At 38.1% G+C, this 13868-nt stretch overlaps 1 protein-coding gene across 1 annotated transcript in view; it reads left to right on the top strand.

Moving 5' to 3' along the window:
• ABCA13 (ATP-binding cassette, sub-family A (ABC1), member 13) overlaps positions 1 to 13868 on the top strand; it is a 502078-nt gene that overhangs the window by 6943 nt on the left and 481267 nt on the right. The window lies entirely within an intron of this gene.

Genomic DNA, 13868 nt, shown 5'->3' with positions numbered 1-13868 from the left:
TGAGAGACATGGTGGCGCATGCCTGTAATCTCAGCTACTTGAGAGACTGAGGTAGAAGAATTGCTTGAACCTGGGAGGTGGAGGTTGCAGTGAGCCGAGATCACACTACTGCACTCCAGCCTGGGCAACAGAGCGAGACTCCGTCTCAAAAAAAAAAAAAAAAGAGTAAAAATAAATAAAATAAAATAAAATGAGAAAAAAAGAATGTGAGATTATCCAGTGTTCTAAAGGTATGGAAAACTGACTGGATTTCAAAGACAAGCCATCCAGTTCCTCATTTACCAATTTGACTGTTAGGCTGAAAAGAGAAAATAATTCTCTCTAGGTTACTCTTTTGCTGAATTGTTACCAGCATATTGGAGAGAAAATGACAAGATCATCAAAAAGCTAGGTTTGGGAGATTTTATTTAGGATGATGGATTTACGTGGCTTCTGTGCAAAATGAAAACCAAAAATAAATAATAATAATAATAATAATAATAAAGCAAAGACTTACTTTCCCAAGAGGCTTTTCCTTCTTACTTGTGAATGCAGGTCTCCTTGGGAAGCCTGGAATTCCCTGGCATAGTTATTTACTTTGGCCCAGATAGGCCTGGGTTTTTCAATTACAGGAAAGGTTTTAAAAACAACAAACAACTACAAAACCCTCGCAGTAACAATAATGTGAGAGACCAGAGGCAAAGGCAGCCTTAAGCCTTGTTTTTATGAGATTGTATTGGAGGCTGAGGCTGTTTATTGGGGAACTGGTCCTCGTGAAAGGCACATTTCTTTTTTCAATTTGGAACTCTGGGGGCTCCTTTCAAGGAAACCTTGCCCGAGGTCAGTGAGTGTCCTCTCCTCTCTCTGCTTCATTCCTGTCGGGGATGATTTAATCCTCCCCAGCTGCCTGCTGTTGGCTACGCCAGAGGGGTCCCCTGAGGGGTAGTACCTGTGCCTGGTCCTACCTGATTCCGGGGCTGTGCTGGCCAAACAGCACCTGTCATCCTCCAGGTTTCAAGTTGGAGCTCCTGGGAGAATTGAATCTGTGTGTTCTTGTGCCCACCTACTTGGAAAATAACCATTCCTTAGGGATGAGAGGGAAGCAGCCAGGAGGTACGGTGCCCTGTTCCGGACCCACGGAATGACGACTGAGTGTCAGCTCACGGGGGCTGCTACAAAAGATCCCAGATGGAAGCTAAAATAGTGCTGTGCTGTGATCCCGGCAGGCCCGGAGAGCACACTCTCTCCTTCTGCACTTTGTCACATCGGCTGAGCCAGATGGTGTCAGAGTATGCTCTTTTTCCCTGCCAACAATGATCATGCACTTGAGACCAGGATATCAGCCCTATTTCCCACACCCTGCATGACAGAACTTCTTACTCCCATTTCACAGCTACAGAAAATGAGCCAGGAAGGATGGTTAACTTGCACAGGTCCATTTGAGGGGAAGCAGCAGAGCTGTGCTGAGACTCGATTTTATCTGATGCCTGAGCTCATGGTGCTTCTGGACAGGTTCCTCGAGTAAACAACACCAATACAGCACTCTGAATTTATCTGATGAAGATTGGAGCGGGTGAACTAGGAATAAATGCCACCAAACTATGAGAATTAGGAAACACTCTTGCACATGCTAGGGATGTCAGGAACTATTAGAGGCATTGCCACAGCACAGCCTTGGTGCTGTCTCCAGCACAGCCTTGAACTCCGTGTCTACAACACACATTGGCATGGGTGTTGTGAATCCCAAATTCCAGGTGGGGTTAGGCGCTGCCCTTACTGCGTCTGTTGTGGGGTTTCCTTGTTTCTGGTGGTAACTCAATTATCCTAACATACTACTCTTTTGATACATCACATTATATTGATGCTGGATATCTTTTTTTTTTTTTTTTTTTGAGATGGAGTTTCTCTCTTGTCACTCAGGCTGGAGTGCAATGGCGCCATCTCAGCTCACTGCAAACTCCACCTTCTGGGTTCAAGCAACTTTCCTGCCTCAGCCTCCTGAGTAACTGGGATTAAGGTGCCAGCCACCATGCCTGGCTATGTTTTTTGGTTGTTTTGTATTTTTAGTAGAGATGGGGTTTCACCATGCTGGCCAGGCTGGTCTCGAACTCCTGACCCCAGGTGATCCATTTGCCTCGGCCTCCCAAAGTGCTGGAATAACAGGTGTGAGCCACCATGCCCAGCCGATGCTGGACATCTCTTAATAAATTCTAAGGCCGGGCGCGGTGGCTCACACCTGTAATCCCAGCACTTTGGGAGGCCAAGGCAAGTGGATCACTTGAGGTCAGAAGTTTGAGACCAGCCTGGCCAACATGGTGAAACCCCGTCTCTACTAAAAATATAAAAATTAGCTGGGCATGGTGGCACACGCCTGTAGTCCCAGCTACTCAGGAGGCTGAGGCAGGAGAATGGCATGAACCCGGGAGGCAGAGCTTGCAGTGAGCTGAGATCCGGCCACTGCACTCCAGCCTGGGCGACAGAGTGAGACTCTGTCTCAAAAAAAAAAAAAAAAAAAAAAAAAGAATAAATTCTAAGCCAGGTGTGGTGGCATACGCTTGTATTCTCAGTTACTAGAGAGGATGAAGCAGGAGGATTGCTTCAGCCCAGGAGTTCTAGGTTGTGGTGAGTCACGATCCCCCTAGAGCTCTCCAGCCTGGGTGACAGAGTGGGACCTCATCTCAAACAAAACAAAATGAAATGAAACAAACAAACCAACAAAACCCACCAATAACAATTCTAAGTGGTAATATGGCTAAACCCAAAGGGAACTCAAGTTACTAACCCTTTTTGGGTTCATGCCATCTGTTGACTGGAGTCTGCTCAGAAGGGATGCACAGTTCATGTAAAGCCAGTCGATGCGTCCAGTGTTGTATTGTCCTTGACTCAGTGTGGTCTGTGCTTGCAAATTGAGTACATGTATTAAGTGTTTGGATGAACGGAGGCAAGATGGTGCACTTCCGGGTTCTTCATCCCTCCCCCAACTTTTCCCGCGCGCGCGAAAATGCAGCCACCGCCCAGGGAAGGTGCAGACCAACCAGGCATGCGCCAGGTGACGTCAATCTGAATAGACCAAGATTTACCTGGTCGCACCTGGGGAACGCCCCCGACACGCCCGTGCCCCGCCTATTGCCCTCCCACTCCTAGAAAAGCTGCTCTCCGCCAGTGAGCCCCTGCGGCCTTCCTCCAGCCCCACTGATGTCAGGATGCAGGAACCCCGCCCGAGAGTCCCACGTGGAAGAAGCCCCTCCTTCTTTGCCGGAGGCCGACAGACTTCTTCCCCACACCTTAGGTTACCAAAATAAACTTGCAGTTTTGCTCCTGACCTTTGCCTACTTGCTGGTTCTTTTGTGCTCGCTCTGGTGGTCTTAGAAAAACAAGTCATTAAGGCTTACTTGATTTTCTATTTTAAGGAGTTAGTGTAAGAATTAACTTTTTTCTCTATTTTTTCCTTATATAACTTGCCCATCGAATTTTTCCAATTGTCATTAGAAGCCTGGTGATTACATGCATGACAAGTATTTCTTTGTTTAGTTATCCTCTTTTTTTCTTATTTTTATTGTTCAGACTTGACAATTCGTATATCTTAAAATATCACCTTTTCACTTTCTTTGAAATATGTCTTTTGTAATTTCAAAACTGCTGAAATTATACTTCATTCATCCATAGCTTTGATCAATTTTCTGCTCTCTTTTTGTTTTACTAAAATTAAATTTACCCTTTTTACACTTTCATTTACTTTTGAGTTGTATAATGTTTTAATTTATCTTTTTTTTTTTTAAGTCTCCATTCAAATAGCCTAATGTCATTGTTAAATCACTCTTTTTTACCTCCTTGTACATAAAAGGTCATTTTGTTATAAAATAAAAGTAGTAGGACCTCTTTTTGGACTTCCCATGCCACTGCATATATTTACATTTCTGTTTTGCACCAATTTTATATTTTTTAAAGCACTGAAATGTCATACTATGTTCTAATATTTTGTAGCATTAGAATTTTTCATAGCTCTTCTTTCTTCTTAGGAAATATTTGTTTTTAAAAATGTGTTTACTTACCAATTATATTTTAGAGACATTTTGACTTAATTTATTCCATTGTATTTTGGTTATATTTCCATTTAAATATAAATAGGAGCTTGGGATGAGAGCATCCTCTCACCATTCCTCTTTCCTCATTCCCTGGAGTCTTCTTGGCTGACTCCAGGGTGCCAGTGGAAGGAGTATACCACTTGATGTCCTGTATACCTACCTCCCTGCTAGTTTCCTTGTGGCTGTAGCTTTCCATAGAGTACCTGCACTCAGCCATGGCAGAAAAAGCACTACGTCCTAAGTCACTAGTGCAAACATTCTAACTCGACCATAATAATTGTGGATTCAAAAAATGTCCATAAATATATATATTTAGCTCCATTAAAAATAGTTGTGTTTAGCTGAAAATGCTATATCAATACCCTAACGATTGATGCTTAATTTCTAATTTTTTTGCAGTTGAAACAATATTAAAATAACCCTTTTATACCTATTTTAGATACTTTCCCAATTGTTTCCTCATGAAAAATCTATCAAATGAGAATCTTTGGGTTGAAGAGCATGCACATCTCACAATTTTAAAACATCTTGCTTACTTGACTTCCTGAAAGGTTGTACCAATATGCATCTCCTTTCAGTGTTCATACTTCATTTTGATTATTTGTGTGTCTCCTTTGAGTACTTGAGTGGAGAAATTATTCCTCATTCATCTTTATAATGCCAAAGTCTCTAGCTCAATATTTGAGAAAGTGCTAAATAAATGTTCATTGAATGCACATTGAAAGAAAAGCAATTATTTTTCAATAGAAAGCCAAAAAACAACCCTACTGCTCACAAAAAAAGAGAGAAGGAAGAAAAAATTGGTTTCTTTCTTTCTATCAGTATCCAACTAACTAAAAGGTTTGCAAAAAGTTTACTTGGGGAAGGAATTTTGGACTTTGATGGAGAGATGTTTGGAAGCCTCGACTCCTAAGTGTAAAGGATCTAGGCAGATCAACTGTAACTATAGTTGCTATTTGGCACTTGGACTCTCTCTTAGCTTTGACTTGTGCTTTGTTGGAACCCCTTGTGTGAACACTGGACTGTGTTTTCCTGCAGTGCTTAACAATAAGAACTTCAAAATACATCTGGGAAAGTCCCCTCTTTTGAGAGGTTGGCATCTAGAGGCCCCAGATGCCCCAAAGAGACACAATAGAATTTCATGCTTCCTTCAAAGCCCTTTGTTCCAGAGACAAGGGCAACAGACTAATTATGTGCTTTACTTTAGCTTCCTTGATATTCTAAACTTACGGTGTTTTCCTCTTCTCTCAGACAATGAGATCTTCTGGCTAGCTCCTCCCTTTGAAAGGCTCTCTTTCTTTCTTATTCATTTACAATTTTATTTTTGTACCTAAGCGTTTTATCCTTTGTGGTTTTTTTTGTTTTGTTTTGTTTTGTTTTTGTTTTTGTTTTTTTGCAAATACCTCTGAAATGGCATTTATGGGGACCATTGTCTATCAACATTTGTTATTGTGGGAAACTGCATGACAGTAAGAACACAACTGGAAAATGTTAGCATCATGGCTGACTTAAAATTCGTTATTTGATTTCTCAGAGCATTGATATTCAAAGAATTTCTATTTACATAATCATGATCCACAATGTGTTGCACAGATAAGTATCCAGGTGTGTGTGTTAGGGGGTGAGGGGTGCCTTTTCAGCCTATTGTATAAACAGAGAACTGACCTTACAGTATTTCATGTAAGCCTTGAGGTCTTGCCACAAGGATTGGAAAAGGAACTACTTATTGCAAAGATATCGTCACATAAGCTTCCCTGATCTGCAGGTACTTAAAGTCCACCAATCTTCAGTTGGTTTTCCTTGGCTGATTCTTGTTCTGGCCATTCTGAAGCTGACTTTGACAAAATTCAACAGCACTTTGTGGTTTTTAGTTGCAACCAAATCAACATACCGCATGAGCCACTTGGAGGATTTAAAGATGTATTTAAACTCAGTTTGGAAACTGTTTGTTCAAGACAGATGGAAAATTACATATTTAATCTGTGGGCCTGAGCTTCTGTCCAGGTACCATCACAAATTAGTTCCAAGATATTGCACGAAATAATAACTTTATGACATGCAAGATGTAAAACTGGCACAGTATTACCTATCTCACTGGTTGTTGTGAGGATGAAATAATGAATGAGCAAGTGCTTGCAAATGCTCCATGGTTATATAGATGAACTACTTAAGGATAGGGCTTGGTCTTCACATCTGAATTCCCAAGAAAGCCTCATTCAGGAGTTGTGTATGGCTCTGCTTCATTAAGTTTCACAAGGACATTCATTCTATCCTTCTGGACAGAAACTAGGTCATGTTGGTTCACTGCTATTTCCCCAGTCACTGTAACAGTGCCTGACGTGGTACACAATTCCGAATGAATGAATGAGTGAAATCACTTATTTTTATTGCTTTAGTACACCACAGTTTATTGATCTATTCTCCCATTGATGGGTTTTGCATGACTTCCAATTTTTTTTTTTCTTTCACAAAAATGATGAATGCTGTGTAAACACTTTTGAGCATTGAGCATACCGCTTGGTTCACGTGTATAATCCCTTCTAAACAACTGTGTATTTGGTTAAATCTTAAGGTTGAAACCAGTCTAATCTAACAAAATTAATACGGTTCAATTTACTACATAGTTATTGAATTATTGGGTTTAGCTTACTAATATTGTCAAATTGCTGTCCAAAGTTCCTGTTTATCCATATGGTCACTGACAATGAGTATTGTCAGACTTTTCACACTTTCCCGAATTGGTGGGTGTAAAATGATGATCTCATTTGGGTTTAATTTGCATCTGCTTGAGTACTACTGAAACTGAGCATCATATAAGGTGTTCATATTTTGCTCCTGTCTGATCATTTCTTTTGACTGTGTTTGATTCTATCATTTCCTACTCATTGATTTGTAGGCATTTGTAGGTATTACAGACACTTCATTGTCAATTATGTATGTTGAAATGGATCGTTCTAAGTCTATGGTTGGTCTATCCACTCTTCAAATGGCTTTTCTGAAGAACAGAGATTTTAAGTTTGTAAATAGCTTGTTTCTTTTGTTTATGATTTTTGTGTCTTATTTAAGCATAAACAAAACATAAAGAAAACTGTATGTTTTATTCTGATCATTTTTTAAAAGTTTCTTTTACTTTTGGCTGGGTGCGGTGGCTCACATCTGTAATCTCAGCACTTTGGGAGGCTGAGGAGGGAAGATCACTTGAGGTTAGGAGTTCAAGACCAGCCTGGCCAACATGGTGAAGCTCCATCTCTACTAAAACTACAAAAATTTGAGAGACATGGTGGCGCATGCCTGTAATCTCAGCTACTTGAGAGACTGAGGTAGAAGAATTGCTTGAACCTGGGAGGTGGAGGTTGCAGTGAGCTGAGATCGTACCACTGCATGGCAGCCTGGGTGACAGAGCAAGATTATCTCAAAAAAATAAAAAGAAAGTTTCTTTTACTATTTATTGAGACAGGATCTCACTTTGTCATCCAGGCGGGGTGCATCGGTGAGAACACAGTTCACTGTAGCCTCAACTCCTTGGGCTCAAACAATCCTCCTGCCTCAGCCTCCCAAGTAGCTGGGACTATAAGGGCACAACATCATGCCTGGATAATTTTTGTATTTTTTGTAGAGATGGGGTTTCTCCATGTTGCCTAGGTTGGAAGTTTTTTTTTTTTTTTTTCACGTTTAGAGTCTTGTATGTGATGATGACAAAGACCTAATCTATCCCTGCCTCCTCCATCTCTACTCTCAGAATAACAAGTTTTATAGCACAATTTGTTGCAGAAGAAATTATTGTCCCTTTGATTTGTCAACCACCTTTCTCATATGTCAAGTTTCCAAATATGCACAGCTCTATTCCTAGGCTGTTTCATAGGTTACTTTGCTTATTAAGAAACTAATAGCATGGTGTTTTAATTACTATTATTTTACATAGCTTTGTTATATGAAAGGACAAATTCTTTCAACCTGTTGATGAAAATTGTGTTGGGTATTTTTGATAATTGTTCTCCCAAATACATTCTAGAATCATCTCATTAAGTAGGATAACAGCAGCAAAATCAAAACAAATAAAACAAACAAAAACCTTTTGGAATTCCATTAGAATTGCATCAAGCCTATAGATCAATCTGGGTAGGATTAACATTTTTAAGGTACGGAGTTTGTTTTGTTTTTGAGATGCAGTTTCGCTCTTGTTGCCCAGGCTGCAGCAGAATGGCACAATCTTGGCTCACTACAACCTCTGCCTCCTGGGTTCAAGAGATTCTACTGCCTCAGCCTCCTGAGTAGCTGGGATTACAAGCATGCACTACCAAGTCCGGCTAATTTTGTATTTTTAGTAGAGATGGGGTTTCTCCATGTTGGTCAGACTGATCTTGAACTCCCAACCTCAGGTGATCTGCCCACCTTGGCCTCCCAAAGTGCTGGGATTACAGATGTGAGGCTCTGTGCCCAGCCGGTATGGAGTTTTTTTAATGCAGTAATGATATTCATCTGTTCATATATTTAGCTTCTCTTTGCTGTCTTTCAATAAAGTTTTGTAATTTTCTTTATGAAATACTTGCACATACTTTAGTTAAAAATTTCCCCCAGATGCTTTATCTTTTGTTGATAATACAAATCATATGTTATTTAAAAACACCTTTTTTGATTAATACCTGCTATTGTAGAGAGTTATTGTGAGGTAGGTATTGGATTCTCCTCCTATGATAGTAAATTCAGAATTTTCTTCCTGTAATATAATATTGTAATATAGTGCAATTGTTGTATATATATTTTGAGATTAAATTATTAAGTATACACATGCATAACATTATTATAGTTTTTTGGTATCAATCTTTTTGTTATGTATTAATCCTCTCAATCATTGATTGATATCCTTATATATTGACAAGGATAACAACATTCCTTGTCTTAAAATCTTTGTGTGATATTAACATAACTAATTTGTTTAATATTTGCCTACTATATCTTTTTCATCTCTTTATTTTTAACAATTCTTTGTCCTTATATTTTAATTGTATCCATTCTAAATAGCATATAGCATTTTTTTGAAATCGAATATATCAATCCCTCACTCTATATATATATCACAAATATATATACATATGTATTTGCAAAATTTGTTGTTTAAAGGCCATTTGGCTGATTGTCATTTTTTTAATCCTACTTTTTTTCTCTTAGAACTTTGTAAATATTGATGCATTCGCATCTAACGTGGAATATTTTGATATGTTTAAGGCCAGACTGATTTTTTTCTCCTATTGTTAGTGAGTTGCCTTTTTTTTTTTAATCTGTCGAGACACCTGTGGTAGTCTTTATTTTTGAAGTTCAATAGCTTGAAGTTTAATGGCTATAGTTTAACTATGGCTTGTTTTTTTCTTCCTGAAATACAGTATACTCTTTCATTCTGCAGATGAAATCTTCTCTATTTCAGGGAAATTCTCCTATCTTATATCTTTGAGGAATAACCTCAAAAAATATTTTGTTCCATTTGTTGGATTGTTTACTTTGGGGATGCCAATTTTCCTTATGTTGTATAGTCTTTGTTTTTCAAATATATTAGCTTTTGTGTCTTAATATTTTTGCCTTTAAAAGGTTTTTTAAAATTCATTGTTGTTATTGTAAGCTGTTTCTTATTCCAAAAATTGAAATTTAACTAGTATGTATTTTCTTTTTATGGTTTCTAAATCACTTAACATTCCACAGTGATGATTTTGTTTCCTTAGATCCACAATCTCTTTTTTCACTCATTTGTTTATATCTTTTTTTGAGCCCTTGTATTCTGAATATTTGTCCTTATTAAAGTGTTCTTCTTAATGAGGCACTTGTAAAGAAATTCTTCAATTTGTTTAAGTTGTTTCTTATCCAGGCAAGCTTTATAACTTTATTTGGTTTGCTTTATCTGTTTTTGTTTGTTTCCTTCCTTCCTAATGTTTAGATAGGAGTTGTGGACTTTGTTTTATTGCCACCCATGCTTGGGGAGTTCAGCCCACGTATTATATTTGTTCTTGACTCTCTTTTCAATAAATCTGGGATGAGTTTTATTTCTCCTTCAATATCCAGTGTGATCTCTGAGCATATCCTGTGTGCTCTAATCATCTATAGAAGGAGAATATTGCAAATGGTCAGGAGGGCCAGGGAGAAGAGTGAGGGAAATCATCTGAGATGCAATACAACCTTTATTAGCCCAGTTGGGCTCTCTGCTCTCCTTTGAAAAATTGTTAAACATTTTATGTCATGTTCAGTTCATCTAGTTGTGGAAATTGCTCTCCAGCTTTTGATTCTTCTCACATTTTGTATGTAGTCCTGGAGGCTTCCCCAAGAGTCAACCTCATTGTTCACTTTCCTTGTTTATTTGATCATTCTCATTTTCCAACTCGTCTATCTGAAGCAGGAGATAAGGAAACTCCTTTGGGGTGCTCATCTCCACGGGTGGGTATTGGGGATAGTTACCAGGATTGTGAGGGGACTTTGTTATATCTTTAGAGATTGTCAACTGAGCCCAGGTTGAGGCATGGTAAGCTTATCTAATCTGCTCTAGAAACTTTTTTTTTTTTTTACGTTCTGGTAGTTTTTTTGTATTAGGCAAATACAGGTTTATTCCTGCCTCCTCTAATTTATTTTCTTTTCTCTCCCCCACCCCACCCATTTTGTCTGAAAGAAGAAAAAGTCTGTGAGGAAGTTTCAATGTGTCATTTTATGCAGAAGTCCTTTTTGTGTACATGTTCAGCTGTATGTATTGCTAATGTCTTCCCAAATGCCACTGTGGCTCAGCTGTGCTGATGGAACCATGGAAAGGTTTATATTCATGCTCCAGCCACAGGGTGAGAGGAATGGGGGTGGAATAGGGATCTGGGCATCCACAAAATTCGTGGTGAGAAGTGCCTTGTGGATGGGAAGCGCCGGGGTACAGGACTGAGCACTTCCACACTCTGGTGGTGGGAGCTTCCCTCCTGGAAGAGTAGGATGACTTTGTGGTGGTTTGGTAGTGGGGGGCATTATTTGTTAACTGCTAATAGGTTTACCAGACGGTTATTTTTCTTGAGAGGAGAGCCTGTGGCAGCATCTGTGTCAGTGCCATTTGGATAGCAGAAGTGCCAGTTTCTGCTTCTGCTTGGGTCACTTCCTGGTGTTAAGAAGTCAGCACTGGACGGTCTGAGATGTGGGAGATATGGCGAAATCCTAGCATTAATCAGACAGCATTCCTATTTAACAGGGATAGGATTCAAAATGTTAAGCAAGATTCAAGGATAATAATGATACATAAGAAGAAAAATGTCACATAAAAATGTGATGAGGAAGGGAAGGCTGCCTTTGCACCCCTGGAGAGAAATAGTCTTATGAAAGGGTGATTCACTCATGCACAATGGAAAATGACGCAGCAGAACTGGTGTCTGGCTGCTTTTCTCTTGAATGGAGCAACTTCAGACTCAGAACAATGAAAGATATTTTTTCACTTGTGCTTTTCAGAAGGGCCAGTGACCGGCTTGTAAATAAAACACTCTGAGATACCGTTTTTTAGGTTTCATTGGAATTCTGTTATTATTTCAAGATCCTTAGAGATCTCAACGATAAGATTTTCTTCCAATATTATTTTCACTTGAAACTAGAGACTGTTGATTTTTAAGACTGGACAGATAAATGCTTGTGATTTTAGAGTTGCTACTGACTATTTTAATTTGGCTTTGGCAGGGTCCTTTAAATGATATTGTCTTGGTGTGAAGGGAACAACATCCAGATACTATAAATAATAGATTGATAAATTAATGGCATGAAAGATTTAGACAATAAAGAGGCAAATACAAAATTGGAGAAAATATTTGTAATACTATAAGCCGTGAAAAGGCTGAATTCTTTAACTAAAAAATTAAATAGAAAATTGTGCTTTTTATGTCAGTAAAAATAAAGAACAACTTAACAGAAAAATAGGAAACTGGAAGAACAAAGAATTAATAGGCAAGGAATTATTATATGCTTAAATTATGGAAAATGCTTGATCTTAGTAATTAAAGTTATCATTATGTTTTTGCATAACAGCTTGACAAAAAATTAAGTTTGCTAATCCTAGGTGTTATTGAAAGTGTAATCAGAGTAAATGATAATTGGTTTAGTTTTTAATGAGGGCATTTTGGTTATATCTATCCAAATTAAAAATCAACATTAAAAATCATATACACTTTAGTGCAGTAATCCCATTTAGCAATGGTACTTCATGGATATACTTACAAAAGTCAGCCAAATATGTAAAATAAAACCTCACGAAGTTAAAAGTTGGGATTCACTGAATTGCATCTACTTGATTTCATAATGTGCATTTGTTTTAGTATGTTGCTGTTCTGTTACCTGTAATCAACTATAATAGAGTAATGTATTTGGTGGTTTTGGACCAAAATGCATGCTACACATGTGTCTGACTTTGATGGCCTTTACCTTTTCAAGAAAACTGTTGCAAATTTGAGCAAAATTCTCCTAGTTGTAATATTTTAATAGTGTCATGTAATGTAAAACATTTAGAAATACTCCTAAGAGAGTTTTCAATGTCAACCAGAAATGATTCTTTTCTGAGTAAATACCACCCTAATTGATAAAAAAACAAAAACAAAAACAAAAAAACCTCATGATATCACTGACCCCAAAGAGAAAAACATGCAAATTTTCATGATGAAGTGATTGGTTAAATAAATAAAATCCTACAGTGGAATAGTATGTAGTCTTTAAAAGTAACAAGGTAGAACTATAAGTGCTGTTGTGGAAAATTGGTTCTAACACATAATACATATACATGTATTTTGTAAATAGATAGTTTATCCTATAAGAGAGTGGTTGTAATTTTTGTGTTCTTTTAACATTTCTCAACCATACATATGTTTGTTTACATATTTATAATGTCAAAGGTTACATGAGTCTTGGGTCTATAAACCATTTTTTGTTTTCTTTATAACTGCTTGTCTTAAAAATAGCTATCATATGTTATTAAAAATGAAAAAGAATAAAAAACCCAAGAAAATTGTGTGTTTATTCTTCTTAATGCTATCAAGTTATCATTTAATATGAGGTATATTTTTTATTTTGCTAATGTATATTCAGTCAGAATTAATGATAGAATCTTCCCCCACCACCTCCCTACCCCAATACTCCTGTAACTTATTAATTTGTTACAGAGAATGACCAAAATGACTTAAATAAATAGTTATCTCCTGAGTGTCCTTGACCTTTCTTTATAGTTTAATTGTGGTCCCTTGAACCAGAGGGCAATCTGCAGGCATTTTCTTTGTTATCAGAATGTGTGAAACTGGGTTTCAGGACTGTGTCAGAGAACTTTTTAATCATGATGCACTTTTTGGCACAAGAAATACCTCCTCATGGATTATTTCAAAGACGGTGATTTATTTTTAATTTTTAATTTTTTTTTGAGATGGAGTCTCACTCTGTTGCCAGACTGGCGTGCAGTGTGTTGCGATCTTGACTCACTACAACCTTCACCTCCCAGGTTCAAGCGATTCTCATGTATCAGCTTCCCGAGTAGCTGGAATTACAGGTGTGTGCCACCACTCCTGGCTAATTTTTTTTTTTTTTTTGATAGAGATGGGATTTCACCGTGTTGGCCAGGCTGGTCTTGAACTCCTGACCTCAAGTGGTCCGTCTGCCTCAGCCTCCCAAAGTGTTGGGATTACTGGTGTGAGTCACCATGCTCGGCCAAAGAGGGCGATTTCTTTTCTTCTTTAATTACACCAGGGATGGAAAAACTCTTTTCCACCTGTGTTTTGTCTTGATGGCTTTAGGCTACTCATCTGGTCACATTTAGATTTGCTTACA

The sequence above is a fragment of the Colobus angolensis genome, unplaced genomic scaffold (genome assembly GCF_000951035.1).
Source record: "Colobus angolensis palliatus isolate OR3802 unplaced genomic scaffold, Cang.pa_1.0 Scaffold268, whole genome shotgun sequence".
Taxonomy (NCBI): Eukaryota; Metazoa; Chordata; class Mammalia; order Primates; family Cercopithecidae; genus Colobus; species Colobus angolensis.
Note: the sequence above shows the minus strand (reverse complement) of the source record. Positions and strands in the feature narration are given on the sequence as shown.